General features: G+C 43.3%; 1 long non-coding RNA gene and 1 pseudogene across 1 annotated transcript; both read right to left on the reverse strand.

Moving 5' to 3' along the window:
- Nucleotides 1–504: 504 nt before the first annotated feature.
- Nucleotides 505–2649, reverse strand: LOC117597671 (uncharacterized; annotated as a pseudogene).
- A 7374-nt stretch (nucleotides 2650–10023) lies between these two features.
- LOC128318641 (uncharacterized) lies at nucleotides 10024–11167 on the reverse strand. The gene is made up of 4 exons (XR_008302062.1): nucleotides 11046–11167; nucleotides 10827–10916; nucleotides 10693–10730; nucleotides 10024–10328 (listed from the first exon to the last, which is right to left on the reverse strand). It is a non-coding gene; the product is annotated as an uncharacterized LOC128318641 (long non-coding RNA).
- Between the last annotated feature and the right edge of the window lie 6947 nt (nucleotides 11168–18114).

Here is an 18114-nt window from a genome sequence, read left to right on the forward strand (position 1 = left end):
ACAACAACAACAAAAAAAAAATTGGCCTTAAAAGAGGTTGGAAGGCAGTTTTTCAGCAGATTGTGTATTAGGATCAATATATCAGTTGCCCTTGTTGTACTTTTACTGCTGATTTAATAATCCCCACTGCATTCACTGGTTTCTCACTTACACTGGAAAACCTCACACCACTATCTGACCCTCTAAAATAATCCATTTATAAGACAAAATTGTCATTGTCCTTTCACTAGTGCTGCAAATGTGAGCACAGAGATGGGTGAACAAAACAAGCCCCGCCCTCAATGAATCTGTTAATGTGGATGTCACGGTCCTTGACTTATGTTTAAGGCCAATGAACAACCTTTTAGAAAATACACCAGTAATGGAAAATTACTTTTATTTAAACTCCGAAATTTTCAGAATTATGTTTGATTTATTTATTTTGTTCACTCTTTTAATGAGATTGCTCTTTACATTTATTGTGTCTTCAGCAAAAGGCAGAGTTTTACAAATGAGGCCACAAAATCTGAAGTCATACAAATATGTGTTTTTTACAAGTTCACTGTTACTGGTAGTTAGATATATGGCACTTGAAATAAAGGTGAAAAAAATCAGGAGTTACCTTAAACGTGTAAATAAATAAACCTGTGGCATAGAAGATTAGCTTCACAGCAAAAAAAAAAAAAACATGATAACTTGAATAGAAGGCATTTTTTAAATAATTCTTACTGTGAGATTACTGTAAAAAAAAATCACAAGATTATCTCTAGACATCTCTGTTTTTTCTATTGGCATATAATTTTACTTCTAGCAATAGATACATAATTCAGTCGAAATAAGACAATTTCAAGTTTCTTTTCATCTCATAATCAAAAATGTGGAACAAATTAGTGTATAGTCAAGATATTTTCACTTGGTAAAATATTTTCACTGTTTTTACAGCGTAATAGTACCATGTGTTATGAATCATTTATGTTACATCTTACAGTTTTATTCACATCAGAGTACACACACTCATCTGATGGGCCAGTTTTTCTTTTTCCAACTTTGGCTTTCTGCTTGGAGAATTTCAAAGCTGCATAATTCAGCATTTCTGCTTCATATTCCTGAATAATATAACAAAAATGTAATAATAATAATAATAATAATAATAATAATAATAATAATAATGCAAAAATATAATAACAAGTCCAGCTCAAAGTAATAACCATACAATATGGGTAACTGCACAATACACACAAATTACACAGAACAAGAGCAGCATCAAAATAAAAAGCTTGGAATTGTTGTGCAAATCTCATCAAATTAATAATATAAATTATATTCAGAACATGATAACAAATAGCATATGAATGTAGCAACATTTCACATATATAAGTAACAAAATTAGTAGTCAGACTCATCTACAGAAATAAACAGAATTACCTGTGCAGTATATAATAGTATAGAATTTTCTTGCACACGTACCTGCCTTGTTCCTGGAGAGTTTTCTATAGAAGCATTTACTATTAATACAGAAACACACCTATTAGTCTTTCTGATAGAACTAATGGTAACTGTACTTATTCATTTATAATTAATCTGATCACAAAAGGACTTACTTTTATTACAATTTCTTCTCCTCAGTATGAAATAAGTGAGACAGAAAATCAGAAGTGCACACAAACCCAAAGCCGTTCCCAAACCGAGCACTGTCGAATGTAGAGATCTAGTCATTTCTGATACTGTTATTTCACCACATTACATTTACTTCAGTACAAATGATTCTCTATATGCTTTATGAATTAAGGATGATTAATTAATTATAAACTACATCTTACCTGTTTTCTCTTGTGTGTTCATGTTAGTGCTGTTTCCATGCAGTGTTGGTTCACACACCACTGAATTATCACACAGACCTGGTTTCGATGTTTCTGATGCAATAGTAACATGGTCACATATAAACATTTATCATGATTCACTAAAAGTCTGTAATTCAGTGATGTTGAAGAAAACACAGTTAGCATTTCACTACTTCACTATTATTTGTCTTCCAGGTTGAACATGCTAATGGTAATAAGGAAAAATATCACTACATTAAACCAGGAGCTTAATCAATTTTAGTGGAAATCCTACCTTTAATTTTTAAATAAGTTCCATCTCCAAACACAGGGTTGGGTTTTGTCAGTGCACAGTAGTACATGGCTTCATCAGACTGAATGGTGTTTAAAATGGTCATATTGAAGCAGTTTGAAGATCTTTCTATTTTGAAACGAGACTTTTGGGATTCATTGTAAAACGCCTCTCCAGCAGTTTTATATACAGTGACTATAATCTGAGGTTTTTTCCGTTTGGTTGCTTGAACCAGGCAATTATCCCAACTTCATTTTCAGAAACACAACATCGCAGAGTAGCCGAGTCTCCAATATCCACACTGAGCTCTTTATCAGGCTGATAAACTGGTGACTCTGTGAGGGATTGTGCAGTAACCCAGTGTCTACCAGGTTGGACTGGATCTAGAAAAGCAAATGGATTAATTAAGTAAATAATGTATTTGAGATATTATTATATAAAAAGGGTTATTAAAAATCACCTTAAAGGAATAACATTAGATTTTTTTCTACATACAATTTGCTCATATAACTTACACATGGTGCTGAAGATCAAAATTAAAATCCATGAAGCTGTCATTTTTCATTTCTTAGAAATTTTACAGTCTTTGTATCTCATTTATCAGCAGAATATGAATGCGCTTGAAGCATGGTCTGAATTTATATTTATACTATAGGCGGTCTGTACTGAGCACGCCCCAGAATATGACATGATTGGTTGTAATTTTTTAAAAAAACATGATAAGCAAGCACACTATTCTGATCTGCCTACATCTACCCCACATATTTCCATATTTGTGTTTTGGTGTTGCACAGAGATATCATGACAAAGATGTTGTGACAAAATGGAAAATGTGGGTTACTTTTACACTCTCATGTGCCTACACTAACATCTCATTGTTTATTTTAATTGTCCTCTGAATGCAACTTGTTTGTATGAAATCTTGCCTATTTAATAAAGGTCTTTTGGACCATAGTAATGCATTTGAATTTTGGCATTTGACTTTTAATATTGAAGAACGTGACAACAGTGTTGAAATTACAGCGGAGCCAGATGGAGCTTAGCTCCCCAAAAGAGTCATGAAATATTTTAAAAACAATAAAAGCTGATGATTGGGGGACAGGTCTGGGATACTAATTTATTATTTATACCATCTGTATAAGATGCATATGAGAATCTGTCTGACACATAGATAGTACAGTATTATGGAGTAATATTTACCTGTTTCAATGCCTGAAATGAATTAAACAGTATATCTGTAGCTGCCTATGCAGGTCATCTTTGGAAATACTTAATGTGTTCCTGAGCTTATACTTAAAAGCAGCATCAAAAATTGGATTAAACATTAAAACACTCAAAATTGTGACACGTACTGGGAGCCCCTCACCTCCACCATCCTAAAAGATACATCAAGGTATCATCAATGTGAACCATGTGTGTCAGGAACGCCATCTTAATGAATAACTGGAACACATTTTGGGCATTTGTCAAACCATACAACATCACCAAGTATTCATAGTGCCCAGTGGCATCTAGAGAAGACCGTCTTCCACTCATCCCCCTCCCTAATGCTCTGCTGTCTGCTTGGCCAATCTGTCATTGCATGGCCTCAGACCTTTGGCCTTTTACTCTATGAAGAAGTAGTCAAGTGATACAGGTGATATGGAGTGTTGAACGTACCCCTGCCCCTGGCTGTACTCCTACACAGCAACAATTTTTTTTTTTTTGATGGAGAGAAGATATAAGTGGGATCTAGAAGGATTTGCTTCTAGCAACCGATCAAGAGCACAATCTCATGGTCTGTAGTGTGGGAGTTTGGTGGTACCTTGCTTGCTAAAAACCTCTGCCCAGATGATGGGTCTCTGTGGGCACAGTCTCCATTTCAAGGTTTCAGGGCTTTCTATGGAGTTGGACCTACATGAAAACTGGAAACAACATGTCTCAGCAGCTCAGTGGCCAGCTATCTCCACCATCTTGATCAGATTATCAAGATGGGATCAGTGCATGGCCTCAGACCTTTGGCCTTTTACTCTATGAAGAAGTAGTCAATCACCTGTATCAGGTGATATGGAGTGTTGAACGTACCCCTGCCTAAGGCCCTCCCGGCTGTACTCAAGTCAAGTCAAGTCAAGTCAAGTGGAGTTTATTGTCATTTCAGCCATATACAAGTACATAGTGAAACGAAACAACGTTTCTCCAGGATCAAGGTGCTACATAAGACAACACAGAACAACACAGAACTACGGGGACTACACAAATTAAACATAAAGTGCACCAATGCAAACGTGCGGACGCACAAGACAGAACAAGACAGTACAATAACTACAACACCAACCAGTACGCAGTTCTGTTTGAAAGTGACCAAGTGACAATAGTGCAAATAATACAGAGTTTGATATAAATAGCTGAAGTAATGTAAACATAATGGTACTGTATTATGTGTAAACATAATAGTAGCAGAAGCAGCATAAAACGTGCAAAACGTGTAAAACATGTGCATGGAAGATTGTTCAGTTGTGTGTATGTGTGTGTATGTATGTGTGTGTGTATTCCTTCCTTCAGTCCAGTTCTAGGAGTCTGATGGCATGAGGGAAGAAACTATTGCACAGTCTGGTTGTGAGGGCCCGAATGCTTCGGTATCGTTTACCAGACGGCAGGAGGGTGAAGAGTGTGTGAGAGGGGTGTGTGGGGTCATCCACAATGCTGGTGGCTTTGCGGATGCAGTGGGAGGTGTAAATGTCTGAGATGGAGGGAAGAGAGACTCCGATGATCTTCTCAGCTGTCCTCACTATCCGCTGCAGGGTCTTGCGATCTGAGACAGTGCAATTCCCAAACCAGTCAGTGATGCAGCTGCACAGGATGCTCTCGATAGTCCCTCTGTAGAACATGGTGAGGATGGAGGGTGGGAGATTTCCTCAGCCTTTGCAGAAAGTACAGGCGCTCCTGGGCTTTCTTTGTTATGGAACTGGTGTTGAGCGACCAGCTGAGGTTCTCCGCCAGGTGAACACCAAGAAACTTGGTGCTCTTGACGATCTCCACGGAGGAGCCGCCGATGTTCAGCGGAGAGTGGTCACTCTGTGCTCTTCTGCAGTCAACAACCATCTCTTTAGTTTTGTCCACATTCAGGGACAGGTTGTTGGCTCTGCACCAGTCCGTTAGCTGCTGCACCTCATCTCTGTATGCTGACTCGTCGTTCTTGCTGATGAGACCCACCACGGTCGTGTTATCGGCGAACTTGATGATGTGATTTGAGCTGTGCATTGCTACACAGTTGTGAGTCAGCAGAGTGAACAGCAATGGACTGAGCACACAGCCCTGTGGGGCTCCGGTGCTCAGTGTGGTGGTGTTCGAGATGCTTTTCCCGATCCGGACTGACTGAGGTCTCCCGGTCAGGAAGTCCAGGATCCAGTTACAGAGGGAGGTGTTCAGGCCCAGCAGGTTCAGCTTTCCAATCAGGTGCTGAGGAATGATTGTATTGAATGCTGAACTAAAGTCTATGAACAGCATTCTAACATAAGTGTCTTATAACATAAGAACAACGGTGCTGCTCAGGGAGGTGTTGAAGATGTCCGTGAAAACATCTGCCAACTGGTCTGCACATCCCCTGAGCACCCTGCCAGGAATGTTGTCTGGTCCAGCAGCCTTTCGTGGGTTGACTCTGTGTAGAGTCTTCCTCACGTCGGCCGTGGTTAGACACAGCACCTGGTCATTGGGAGAAGGGGTGGTCTTCCTCGTCGTCACGCCGTTCTGTGCCTCGAACCGAGCGTAGAAGTCTTTCAGCGCATCTGGGAGGGCGGCATCACTGTCACAGGCAGATGGTGGTGTCCTGTAGTTTGTGATGTTCTGGATGCCCTGCCACATGTACCGTGTGTCTCTGCTGGTCTTGAAGTAGTTGTGGATTCTCTGAGCGTGTGCGCGCTTTGCTTCTCTGATGGCCTGGGACAGTTTGGCCCTCTCTGTTCTTAGGGCCACCTTGTCTCCTGCTATGAAAGCAGAGTCCCGGGTCCTCAGTAGCGCGCGCACCTCTGCAGTCATCCACGGCTTCTGGTTGGAGCGTGAGGTGATGGTCTTGGAGACGGTGACGTCATCAATGCACTTGCTGATATAGTCAGTATATCAGTATATATCAGTTGCCGCTTCCCTGAACATGTGCCAGTCAGTGTGTTCAAATCAGTCCTGAAGAGCAGAGATGGCTCCTGCTGGCCAGGTTTTCACCTGCTTCAGAACCGGTTTGGTTCGTCTGACTAGCGGTCTGTATGCTGGGATTAGCATAACAGAGATGTGGTCTGAGTAGCCGTGGTGGGGCGGGGCTCCGTCCGGTACGCGCCGGGGATGTTTGTGTAAACAAGGTCCAGCACGTTCTTCCCTCTTGTTGCAAAGTCCACATGCTGATGGAATTTAGGGAGCACTGACTTGAGATTTGCATGGTTGAAATCTCCAGCAACAATAAACAGTCCATCAGGGTTTGAGTTCTGCAGCTGGCTAATAGCCCCATACAGTTCACAGAGCGCCTCCTTAGCATTAGCACTGGGGGGAATGTATACACTGATTATGAGGACGGTTGTGAATTCCCGTGGTAAATAAAAAGGTCTGCATCTAACAGTCACAATCTCCACCAGCGATGAGCACTAACTAGAGACTAGCACAGAGTTCTTGCACCATTCCGTGTTGATGTAAACACACAAGCCGCCGCCGCAAGCCTTACCGCACAGAGCTGTGTTTCTGTCGGCACGAAACGAGGCTAGCCCGTCTAGCTGAATGGCGTCGTCCGGAACTCTGTCGCTGAGCCACGTCTCCGTGAAAACAAAGACGCAGCAGTCTCTGAACTCACGCCGCGTAGTTTGCTGGAGTCGGATGTAATCCAGTTTATTGTCCAGGGAGCAGGATGGACGGGAAATCCGGTCGGCTAGGGTTTGTTTTTAGCCTAGCACGAACCCCCGCCCTCTTTCCGCGCTTCTGCTTTCTCGCGCACCGCTTGCGACGTCCCCTCCCACCGCCGAGCGCTGGAGGCCTGGTCCCCGCAGCAAGCCGAGATCGCGTAGCTTCTCCACCAGATCATCCTTCAGAGTGGCTGTATTGTTGTGTCTTAAGTTTATAAGTGTCTGGCGGTGGTATACACGAACACCGGTAGTTCCGATGTCCATGTGCCATTAAAAAGTCGGCCTAAGGACGAAAAAAGCACCATTTTGTATCCGGAGTGGCCGCTGCGTGCTACTGCCGCGCCGCCATCTTGGAATACTCCTACACAGCAACAGGTTTTTTTTTGATGGAGAGAAGGTAGAAGTGGAATCTAGAAGGATTTGCCTCTAGCAACTAATCAAGAGCACAATCTCATGGTCTGTAGTGTGGGAGTTTGGTGGCACCTTGCTTGCTAAAGAACTCTGCCCAGATAATGGGTCTTTGTGGGCACAGTCTCCATTTCAGAGCTTCAGGGCTTTCTGTGGAGTTATGGAAACTGGAAACAACATGTCTGAGCAGCTCAGTGGCCAGCTATCTCCACCCTCTTGACCAGATTATCTTTGGGATGGCAGAATGTCTGGTTGAGTCAATGGCAAAAATTACAGTGGTCTCTGAATGGATAGGTTCAATCTGTACAATCAGTGGATGGGTTTGAAATAGAACTTATATTAAGGCCAGAGTTCTACCATCCACATCCTGGTCTGAGAGAGGAGGGGAACCGGGTCTCGGCTATAAAGCTGCCCATGGCCCCAGAGTCAACCAGGTCTGTAATATCATGTTAAGAGATATTACTCCCAAATTAAGAGTCAGGTCTCTTCAGACCACTAGTAATCTTGCATGTGTCCAGACTACAACAAAGACACAGACATTCCGATATTCTTCTGGCACATTTCTCTGGGGACAGTTTGGGTTCGGTCCACTACCATGGACTCTGGGGTGGTTGAATTTCTTAACATCTCAGTCACCAAACTGAGTGATTGTGATGCTCTCTCTCTTACAAGATTGCCCAGTCTGATCAAGAGAGAAATCAGCTGGTTGACATACGAGGAATCGTTTCAGCACGTGGCCTTGTTTTGTTCCACAGGGACAGGACTGCTCTATCCAGGTAGAACAAAAGTGATGGCATAGGCATCTACATGAACAGCACCTGGTGAGTGCAAATGTTGAAAATTCTAACAACTGATTGCATAATTTGGTCAATGAACTACAAATAGCACAGTACAAGTGTTCATCATTATCTCTGGAGATGTTAACCATGCCAACCTAAGATCTGTCCTTCCCAAATTTCACCAGCATGTGTTCTGTCCAACTAGGACCACCATCGCCACAGCCCCATAGGGAGGTGTCCTCAGTTCTCTCTTGTACTTGTACTACACATAGCACCAACACCATTCTAAAGTTTGCTAATGAAATGACTCGTAAAATTTCTAACCGCTTAGAAGGAAGAGGTGGTCCCTCTTGCATGCTGGTGGTCAGGACAAAAATTATGTAAATGTCAGCAAAACCAAGGAAATTAGTATTGAGACAAGAAAAAGAACATGCTCTCTGAGCGATCTGCAGATCCGCTGCTGAAAGTGTTCAAACTACAATCTTTTCTGTATGCACATTGCTGAAGGCCTCAAATGAACCACCACAACATCCTCCCTGGCCAAGAAAGCCCAGCAAGTCCTGTTCTGTCTCAGGAAGCTGGAAAAAGTCAAATGTGTCACTTGGAATATTTAAAAAAAAAATAAACAAAGGAACCCATCTACGGTATCGTTGGCACACCACTAAGCCCCTTATCAGGAATCTACCTCCAGCACTATAAAACAAGAGCATGCAGAGAAACCAAAGTTTCTATCGATCCTAAGCACAGTCTCTTCTGCCTACTAGCATCTGGTAAGAGGTACTGCAGCATTTGAGGAACAACCAGCAGACTCTTTTTAAACCTGTGTGTGGAATAAAGTTACACATACTACGCTTAATTTTTTTGTAGTAATTAAACTTTATTTAATAATCTCCATTGGTATCATGTGTTTATAATAATCTGATGGTCAAATAAATTGCATGATCATAGTTTTCATGTGCTAAAAGAGAAGCCAGTAAAAAAAACTCCATAATCAATAAATGAATGATGATTGTATGCACTGTGTATTGAAAACCCTGAACTGTACAATAGATTTTATGGTGTAGTTTCTGGAAGGATTCATCTTTGTTGTTTGATGCTTCACTTTGGTTCATTTAAAGTGTTTGAAGGAGTTTTACTCAACACTCAATGCAGAACAATATTACTTCTGTGTTTTGGGCACCACATTCAGGAAAACAAAGTAAACGTAGAAAATGTAATACAATGAAAACAACAACAACAAAAAAAAAATTGGCCTTAAAAGCGGTTGGAAGGCAGTTTTTCAGCAGATTGTGTATTAGGATCAATATATCAGTTGCCATTGTTGTACTTTTACTGCTGATTTAATAATCCCCACTGCATTCACTGGTTTCTCACTTACACTAGAAAACCTCACACCACTATCTGACCCTCTAAAATAATCCATTTATAAGACATAATTGTCAATGTCCTTTCACTAGTGCTGCAAATGTGAGCACAGAGATGGGTGAACAAAACAAGCCCCGCCCCCAATGAATCTGTTAATGTGGATGTCACGGTCCTTGACTTATGTTTAAGGCCAATGAACAACCTTTTAGAAAATACACCAGTAATGGAAAATTACTTTTATTTAAACTCTGAAATTTTCAGAAAAATGTTTGATTTATTTATTTTTTTCACTCTTTTAATGAGATTGCTCTTTACATTTATTGTATCATCAGCAAAAGGCATAGTTTTACAAATGAGGCCACAAAATCTGAAGTCACACAAATATGTATTTTTTACAAGTTCACTGTTACTGGTAGTTAGATATATGGCACTTGAAATAAAGGTCAAAAAATCAAGAGTTACATTAAACGTGTAAATAAATAAACCTGTGGCATAGAAGATTTTTCTATTGGCATATAATTTTACTTCTAGAAATAGATACATAATTCAGTCGAAATAAGACAATTTCAAGTTTCTTTTCATCTCATAATCAAAAATGTGGAACAAATTAGTGTATAGTCAAGATATTTTCACTTGGTAAAATATTTTCACTGTTTTTACAGTGTAATAGTACCATGTGTTATGAATCATTTATGTTACATCTTACAGTTTTATTCACATCAGAGTACACACACTCATCTGATGGGCCAGTTTTTCTTTTTCCAACTTTGGCTTTCTGCTTGGAGAATTTCAAAGCTGCATAATTCAGCATTTCTGCTTCATATTCCTGAATAATATGACAAAAATATAATAATAATAGTAATAATAATAATAATAATAATAATAATAATAATGCAAAAATATAATAACAAGTCCAGCTCAAAGTAATAACCATACAATATGGGTAACTGCACAATACACACAAATTACACAGAACAAGAGCAGCATCAAAATAAAAAGCTTGGAATTATTGTGCAAATCTCATCAAATTAATAATATAAATTATATTCAGAACATGATAACAAGTAGCATATGAATGTAGCAACATTTCACATATATAAGTAGCAAAATTAGTAGTCAGACTCATCTACAGAAATAAACAGAATTACCCGTACAGTATGTAATTGTATAGAATTTTCTTGCACACGTACCTGCCTTGTTCCTGGAGAGTTTTCTATAGAAGCATTTACTATAAATACAGAAACACACCTATTAGTCTTTCTGATAGAACTAATGGTAACTGTACTTATTCATTTATAAGTAATCTGATCACAAAAGCACTTACTTTTATCACAATTTCTTCTCCTCAGTATGAAATAAATGAGGCAGAAAATCAGAAGTGCACACAAACCCAAAGCCGTTCCCAAACCAAGCACTGTCGAATGTAGAGATCTAGTCATTTCTTATACTGTTATTTCACCACATTACATTTACTTCGGTACAAATGATTCTCTATATGCTTTATGAATTAAGGATGATTAATTAATTATAAACTACATCTTACCTGTTTTCCCTTGTGTGTTCATGTTAGTGCTGTTTCCATGCAGTGTTGGTTCACACACCACTGAATTATCACACAGAGCTGGTGTAGATGTTTCTGATGCAATAGTAACATGCTCACCTATAAACATTTATCATGATTCACTAAAAGTCTGTAACTCAGTGTTGTTGAAGAAAACACAGTTAGCATTTCACTACTTCACTATTATTTGTCTTCCAGGTTGAACATGCTAATGGTAATAAGGAAAAATATCACTACATTAAACCAGTAGCTTAATAAAGTTTAGTGGAAATCCTACCTTTAATTTTTAAATAAGTTCCATCTGCAAACAAAGGGTCGGGTTTTGTCAGTGCACAGTAGTACATGGCTTCATCAGACTGAATGGTGTTTAAAATGGTCATATTGAAGCAGTTTGAAGATTTTTCTATTTTGAAACGAGACTTTTCGGATTCATTGTAAAACGTCTCTCCGGTAGTTTTATATACAGTGACTATAATCTGAGGTTTTTTTCCGTTTAGTTGCTTAAACCAGGCAATTATCCCGATTTCCTTTTTAGAAATGCAACATCGCAGAGTAGCCGAGTCTCCGATATCCACATTGAGCTCTTTATCAGGCTGATAAACTGGCGACTCTGTGAGGGATTGTGCAGTAACCCAGCGTCTACCAGGTTGGACTGTATCTAGAAAAGAAAATGCATTAATTAAGTAAATAATTTATTTCAAATATTATTATATAAAGTTATTAAAAATCACCTTAAATGAATAACATTAAAGTTTCTTCTACATACAACCGCATACTAAATGCTTTAAAGTAATAGTCTCCGTAGATTTTTTAAAAATACATCAAACTACATGGGAATAATTTGCTCATATTACTTACACATTGCGCTGAAGATCAAAATTAAAATCCAGAAACAAGTCATTTTTCATTTCTCAGAAATTCTACAGTGTTCCTTTGTCATTTATCAACAGAATATGAATGCGCTTGAAGCATGGTCTGAATTTATATTTATACTATAGGCGGTCTGTACTGAGCACGCCCCGGAATATGACATGATTGGTTGTAATTTTAAAAAAAAACACATGATAAGCAAGCACACTGTTCTGATCTGCCTACATCTACCCCACATATTTCCATATTTGTGTTTTGGTGTTGCACAGAGATATCATGACAAAGATGTTGTGACAAAATGGAAAATGTGGGTTATTTTTACTCTCTCATGTGCCTACACTAACATCTCATTGTTTATTTTAATTGCCCTTGAGATTCAACTTGTTTGTATGAAATCTTGCCTATTTAATAAAGGTCTTTTGGACCAGAGTAATGCATTTGAATTTTGGGATTTGACTTTTATTATTGAAGAACGTGACAACAGTGTTGAATTTACAGGGGAGCCAGTTGGAGCTTAGCTCCCCAAAAGAGTCATGAAATCCTTTAAAAACAATAAAAGCTGATGATTGGGGGACATGTCTGGGATACAAATTTATTATTTACAGCAGCTGTATAAGATGCATATGAGAATCTGTCTGACTCATAGATAGTACTGTATTATGGAGTAATATATACCTGTTTCAATGCCTGAAATGAATTAAACAGTATATCTGTAGCTGCCTATGCAGGTCATCTTTGGAAATACTGAATGTGTTCCTGAGCTTATACTTAAAAGGAGCATCAAAAAGTGGATTATACATTAAAACACTCCAAACTGTGACATGTACTGCGAGCCCCTCACCCCCACCTTCCTAAATGATACATCAGGGTATCATCAATGTGAACTATGTGTGTCAGGAACACCATATTAATGAATTACTGGAACACATTTTGGGCATTTGTCAAACCATACAGTATCACCAAGTATTCATAGTGCCCAGAGGCTTCTAGAGAAGACTGTCTTCCACTCATCCCCCTCCCAAATGCTCTGCTGTTTGCTTGGCCAATATATGAGTGCATGGCCTCAGACCTTTGGCCTTTTACTCTAAGAAGAAGTAGTCAAGTGATACAGGTGATATGGAGTGTTGAATGTACCCCTGCCTAAGGCCCTTCCGGCTGTACTCCTACACAGAAACAATTTTTTTTTGATGGAGAGAAGATATAAGTGGAATCTAGAAGGATTTGCCTCTAGCAACCGATCAAGAGCACAATCCCGTGGTCTGTAGTGTGGGAGTTTGGTGGCATCTTGCTTACTAAAGACCTCTGCCCAGATGATGGGTCTCTGTGGGCACAGACTCCATTTCAGGGCTTCAGGGCTTTCTATGGAGTTGGACCCACATGGAATCTAAAATCTGTCCTTCCCAAATTTCACCGGCATGTGTTCTGTCCAAAGAGGATCACCATCACCACAGCCCCACATGGAGGTGTCATCAGTTCTGTCTTGCACTTGTAGTACACTCATGACTGTATTGTGAAACACAGCCCCAACACTATTCTAAAGTTTGCTTATAACATGACAGTCATAGATCTTACATCAGATCAAGATCAAACAGGGACACAAGGGATATATTAAACATTAAAATAAACACACCCATAGTTTCATAGGTGCATCACTAAATGCTCTTATCATGAATCTACCTCAAGCTTTGCAAAACAAGAGCATGCAGAATAATCAAAGTTTCCTTCCATCCTAACCATAGTCTCTTCTGCCTACTAGCATCTAGTAAGAGGTACTGCAGCATTTCAGCCACAACCAAGAGACTCTTCAACAGATTCTTTTTCCAGGATGTAAAAGTTGTAAATGCTAGGCTCTCTGGACTCAAAACAGATATACCACTTGACCACTTAATATTATGCCCTTACAGTTATTATTACAGCTATTAGATAGATAGATAGATAGATAGATAGAGTACTTTACTGATGGCTGAAGGAAATGGTTCCCCTTCAGGCACTCGAGCTGCATCGAAACGCTTTGGGAACGCCCTGTCGAGACCACGTTCTGACGCATGTGTGAAATCGGTCCAATGGAGAAGCAAGACATCATGAGCGGGGTGACGTGAGCAACCAGGAAGCATAAAGGCGCGCCCGGCAAACACGTTAGCTTTTGCTCTTTAGTCAGCGCATCTGTGTATGTGTATGTGTGTGAAGCAATGTCAAAGCGAAAATCAAAGTCTGTGGCGAGCAGATGGCATTTCAAATCGTCTGTTTGGGAGCAGAGCATGCACGGTTAGCTCTCGAGGGAGCTAACTGTCATGATTGTGAGCTTCTTCCGCTCCGTGTGCTCCGCTCCCGCCTGGCGCTCTTTGATGAAAGCGGCCAGGTTCGTGATCCTTGTCGTATCCTCACGACTGTTGTCGTGGGGATCACAAGTGGATTTAGCAGAGGGATCTGAGACGGTCTCATCCTTATCTTGGTCCCCACCCGCTAGATCCATGGATCCTTCTCAGGGATTGGAGGCCCGCCCCGCCGTTTATTCCCCCTGGAGAGAGAGCAAGGCGTTTCATTTGTCTTCCTCCGAGGAGGTTGACGTGATGAGCATCAACACAGTCACGTGGTCACGACGGGGCCTTCCATTTTTCCCCGAGCTCCATGCCGAGGTGTCGAGATTGTGGGAGAAACCATATTCATTCCGACTCTTCAGCCTTACAGTTTCGAATTACTCAAACATCACAGGGCTGAATGAGAACGGATACGGGGCGATGCCGGAGCTATCTCTCCCCGTCTTCAGCATCGTCCCTGAAGACCCCAAGGCTTCCCACCAGGCCGGTAAGACAGACATCCAGCCTGGTTGGCAAAGCTTATATGACTCTCCCCGTCTTCAGCGGCGTTGCAGGTGTACCAGGCCGACCTGCTAAAAGACCTGGACGAAAGGGAGGAAGGGGAATCCGACGTGGTCGCTGAACTATGTTGGGGCACAGAACTGTTGCTCCGGGCTACCAAAGAAATGGCCAGAGCCATTGGCCGTTCAATGGCAGCACTGGTGGCCACGGAGCGGCACCTGTGGTTGAATCTGTCTGAGCTAAAAGACAAGGACAGATGCTTCCTGCTGGATGCCCCGCTATCGCCTTCTGGCCTCTTCGCATCGATACTGTCGTCGAGAGGTTTCAGGAGGCGAAGACGCAGGCGGCAGCATTCCAGCACTCCCTCCCTCGCTGTTCCCAGGTCTTTGGGGCTGCTGAGCAAAAGCAGCCCCAGCCGTCTAGCTCCTCATATCTCCAGACCCAGAAACAGAGCGTCGCAACCCATACCCCCTGCAGAAAGAGCAGGGGTCGGGGCGGCGCTCTCGGTCGGGGTCTTTGAAGCAGGAAACGGATCTACGGACCGTTATTCTGGCTAAGAGGACCTCAGCCAAGCGGCCCTGACGCCACCATCCCAGGGCCCTGGGAGGAGAGGTGCACACCTCAGTATATGGTGCCCGATCCTCCTCAGTGCCCTCAGAGAGCTGCACTGACACCCCTGCCACCCCCGGTGCTTCAGGGCTCAGTGAGCTCCAACGGGCTAATTTCCCAGGTGCCACCCGGCAACGGTACGGCACGGGGGGCTCGTTTCCTCAAGTGAGGGTGCTAGAGTGGATAAATTGGTCGCTACCTGGTGGTCATCTGTTTCAGGACACCAAATTAAAATCTCTAGCAGACGCCAGTCCCGAGGGGCTGGTGTCCTTAGGCCAACTGTCACCACTGCCACCCCAGGTGCTTCAGGGCTCAGTGGGCTCCAACGAGTGGAATTCCCGAGTGCCGCCCGGCAGCGGTACGGCATGGGAAAGCTCGTTCCCTCAAGTGAGGGCGCTAGAGCAGTCAGGTCGGTCGTTCCCTGCCAGTCATCTGCTTCAGGGCACCGAAGTGGCTCCTCTAGCTGCACCAGAGGAGACTTTCTGGCAGCGTGGAAATTTCTGCCAAATGTCTCACAATGGGTCCTGCAGACTGTAGAAGGAGATTACAGAATTCAGTTTGGTTCTCATCGGCCTCGCTTCAACGGGGTCGTTCCTACACTAGTGGGCCCCGAGCAGCTCTGGTATTGGAACAAGAAGTAGACACTCTCTTGAGGAAGGAGGCCATAGAACGTGTTCCTCCTCTCGAGAGAGAGTCTGGGTTCTACAGCCGCTACTTCATCATTCCGAAGAAGGATGGGGGGTTGCGTCCAATGCAGGCACAGTTGTCTCCAGCTCGTATCGAAGCGATTCTCACAGCCGTGAGGGGAGTGAGAGAAGGCTAGTCACTCACTGTCAAACAGTTTCAGAGACTGTTTCGTCTGATGGCAGCTGCGCCCAACGTGATACCTTTGGCCTGCTGTACATGAGACCCCTGCATGTGGAAGAAACCTTAGTTCCTGTCACAAGGCCCAGTGCACAGGGCTCCTTGTCATCATGTAACGCTAATGACGGACACCTCCCTCATGGGCTGGGGAGCGATCATGAGAGGCCGGTCTGCCCAAGGTCTGTGGGAAGGCCATCATCTCACGTGGCACATAAACTGCTTGGAGATGCTGGCCATGTTTCGAGCTCTAAAACACTTCCTTCCAGACCCAAGGGGACAACTTGTGCTTGTCCGTACAGACCACACATCGGTGGTCTCCTACATCAACCTCAATCAGGGAGCAGACATCCTGTCGAGACAGGGGCTCAGGCCCGGGGAATGGAGGCTCCAACCTGAGGTGGTGGAGCTCCTCTGGAGGGTGTTCGGCCAGGCGGAAGTGGATCTATTTGCATCACATGAAACGACACACTGTCCGCTCTGGTTCTCTCTCACGCATCCAGCTCTGCTTGGGCTGGATGCCATGGTGCAGACGTGGCCGAGGCTTCGTCTGTATGCTTTTCCCCCGATTGCTCTGCTCCTGGGAGTTCTGGAGAGAGTACACCGTGACGGGGTGCGTCTTCTGCTAGTAGCCCCGTTCTGGCCGGCCCGAGTATGGTTCTCGGACCTTGTGTCCCTCCTTGACAGCTCTCCACTGGAGATTCCGATCAGGAGGGACCTCCTCTCTCAAGCGGGGGGCACCATCCTTCACCCCCGCCCAGAGTTATGGAAGCTGTGGGCGTGGCCCCTGAGGGGGCACAACTCATAGCATCCGGTCTCTCAACTGAGGTTGTTAAGACCATACTCCAGTCTAGAGCTCCCACCACGAGGAAACTGTTTCACTTCTTGGTGCAGACAGCGAATGTAAGACCCAGTCAATTGCCCAGTTGGTACAGTTCTGGAGTTTCTGTAGGAGCGCTTCTCCGCAGGGTTATCTCCCTCCACTCTGAAGGTTTACGTGGTGACCATAGCTGCTTACCACGCCCTTCTAGGTGATCAGTCATTGGGAAGACACCCATTCGTTACACATTTCCTCCATGGCACCCGGAGGCTGAGGCCAGTACAGCGCACCAAGGTGCCCTCATGGGACCTGGCAGTGGTTCTGTAGGCTTTGTGCAATGCCCCCTTCGAACCCATTGAAGATATTTCTGATAAGCTCCTCACACTGAAGACTATCTTCTTGCTCGCTATATCCTCTCTCAGGAGGATAGGGGATCTTCAGGCACTCGCTGTGTCATGCCTGGAGTTTGCCTGGGTATGTCCCTAAAGTGCCCACTTCTTCGCCAGGCCCCGTGGTACTGCAAGCCTTTTGTCCTCCTCCCCTCCAGGAAGCAGGCCAGGAAAGACTCAATCTACTTTGTCCAGTGCGAGCACTGGACGCTTACATCCACAGAGCTGCCCAGTAGCATCAGGCAGATCGGTTGTTCGTTTGCTTTGGTCCGCCTAAGAAAGGGGTTCCAGCGACCAAGCAAACCATGAGTAGATGGGTGGTCGAGACCATCACACTGGCCTACGAGTCCTCTGGCCTCCAGTCACCCATGGGGGTCAGAGCGCACTCGACTAGGGGTATTGCGGCCGCCAAGGCCTTGTGGGCCTTCGGGACATTTGTGCTGTGGCAGGCTGGTACTCTCTGTACACATTTGTCCGTTTCTACAATTTGGACATCTACCCCAGGGTCCCAAGTTCTCTCGTCTTGATGTGCTCACCAGATACACACAGACAGGGACTTGCTCGTATGGCGCAGTGGGTATTCTCGTTTCCACAGCGTTTCAGCTCAAGTTCCTGAAGGGGAACGTCTCTAGGTTACGCATGTAACCATGGTTCCCCGAAGGGAATGAGGCGCTGCGTCTCTC

The sequence above is a fragment of the Pangasianodon hypophthalmus genome, chromosome 7, assembly GCF_027358585.1.
Source record: "Pangasianodon hypophthalmus isolate fPanHyp1 chromosome 7, fPanHyp1.pri, whole genome shotgun sequence".
Classification (NCBI taxonomy): Eukaryota; Metazoa; Chordata; class Actinopteri; order Siluriformes; family Pangasiidae; genus Pangasianodon; species Pangasianodon hypophthalmus.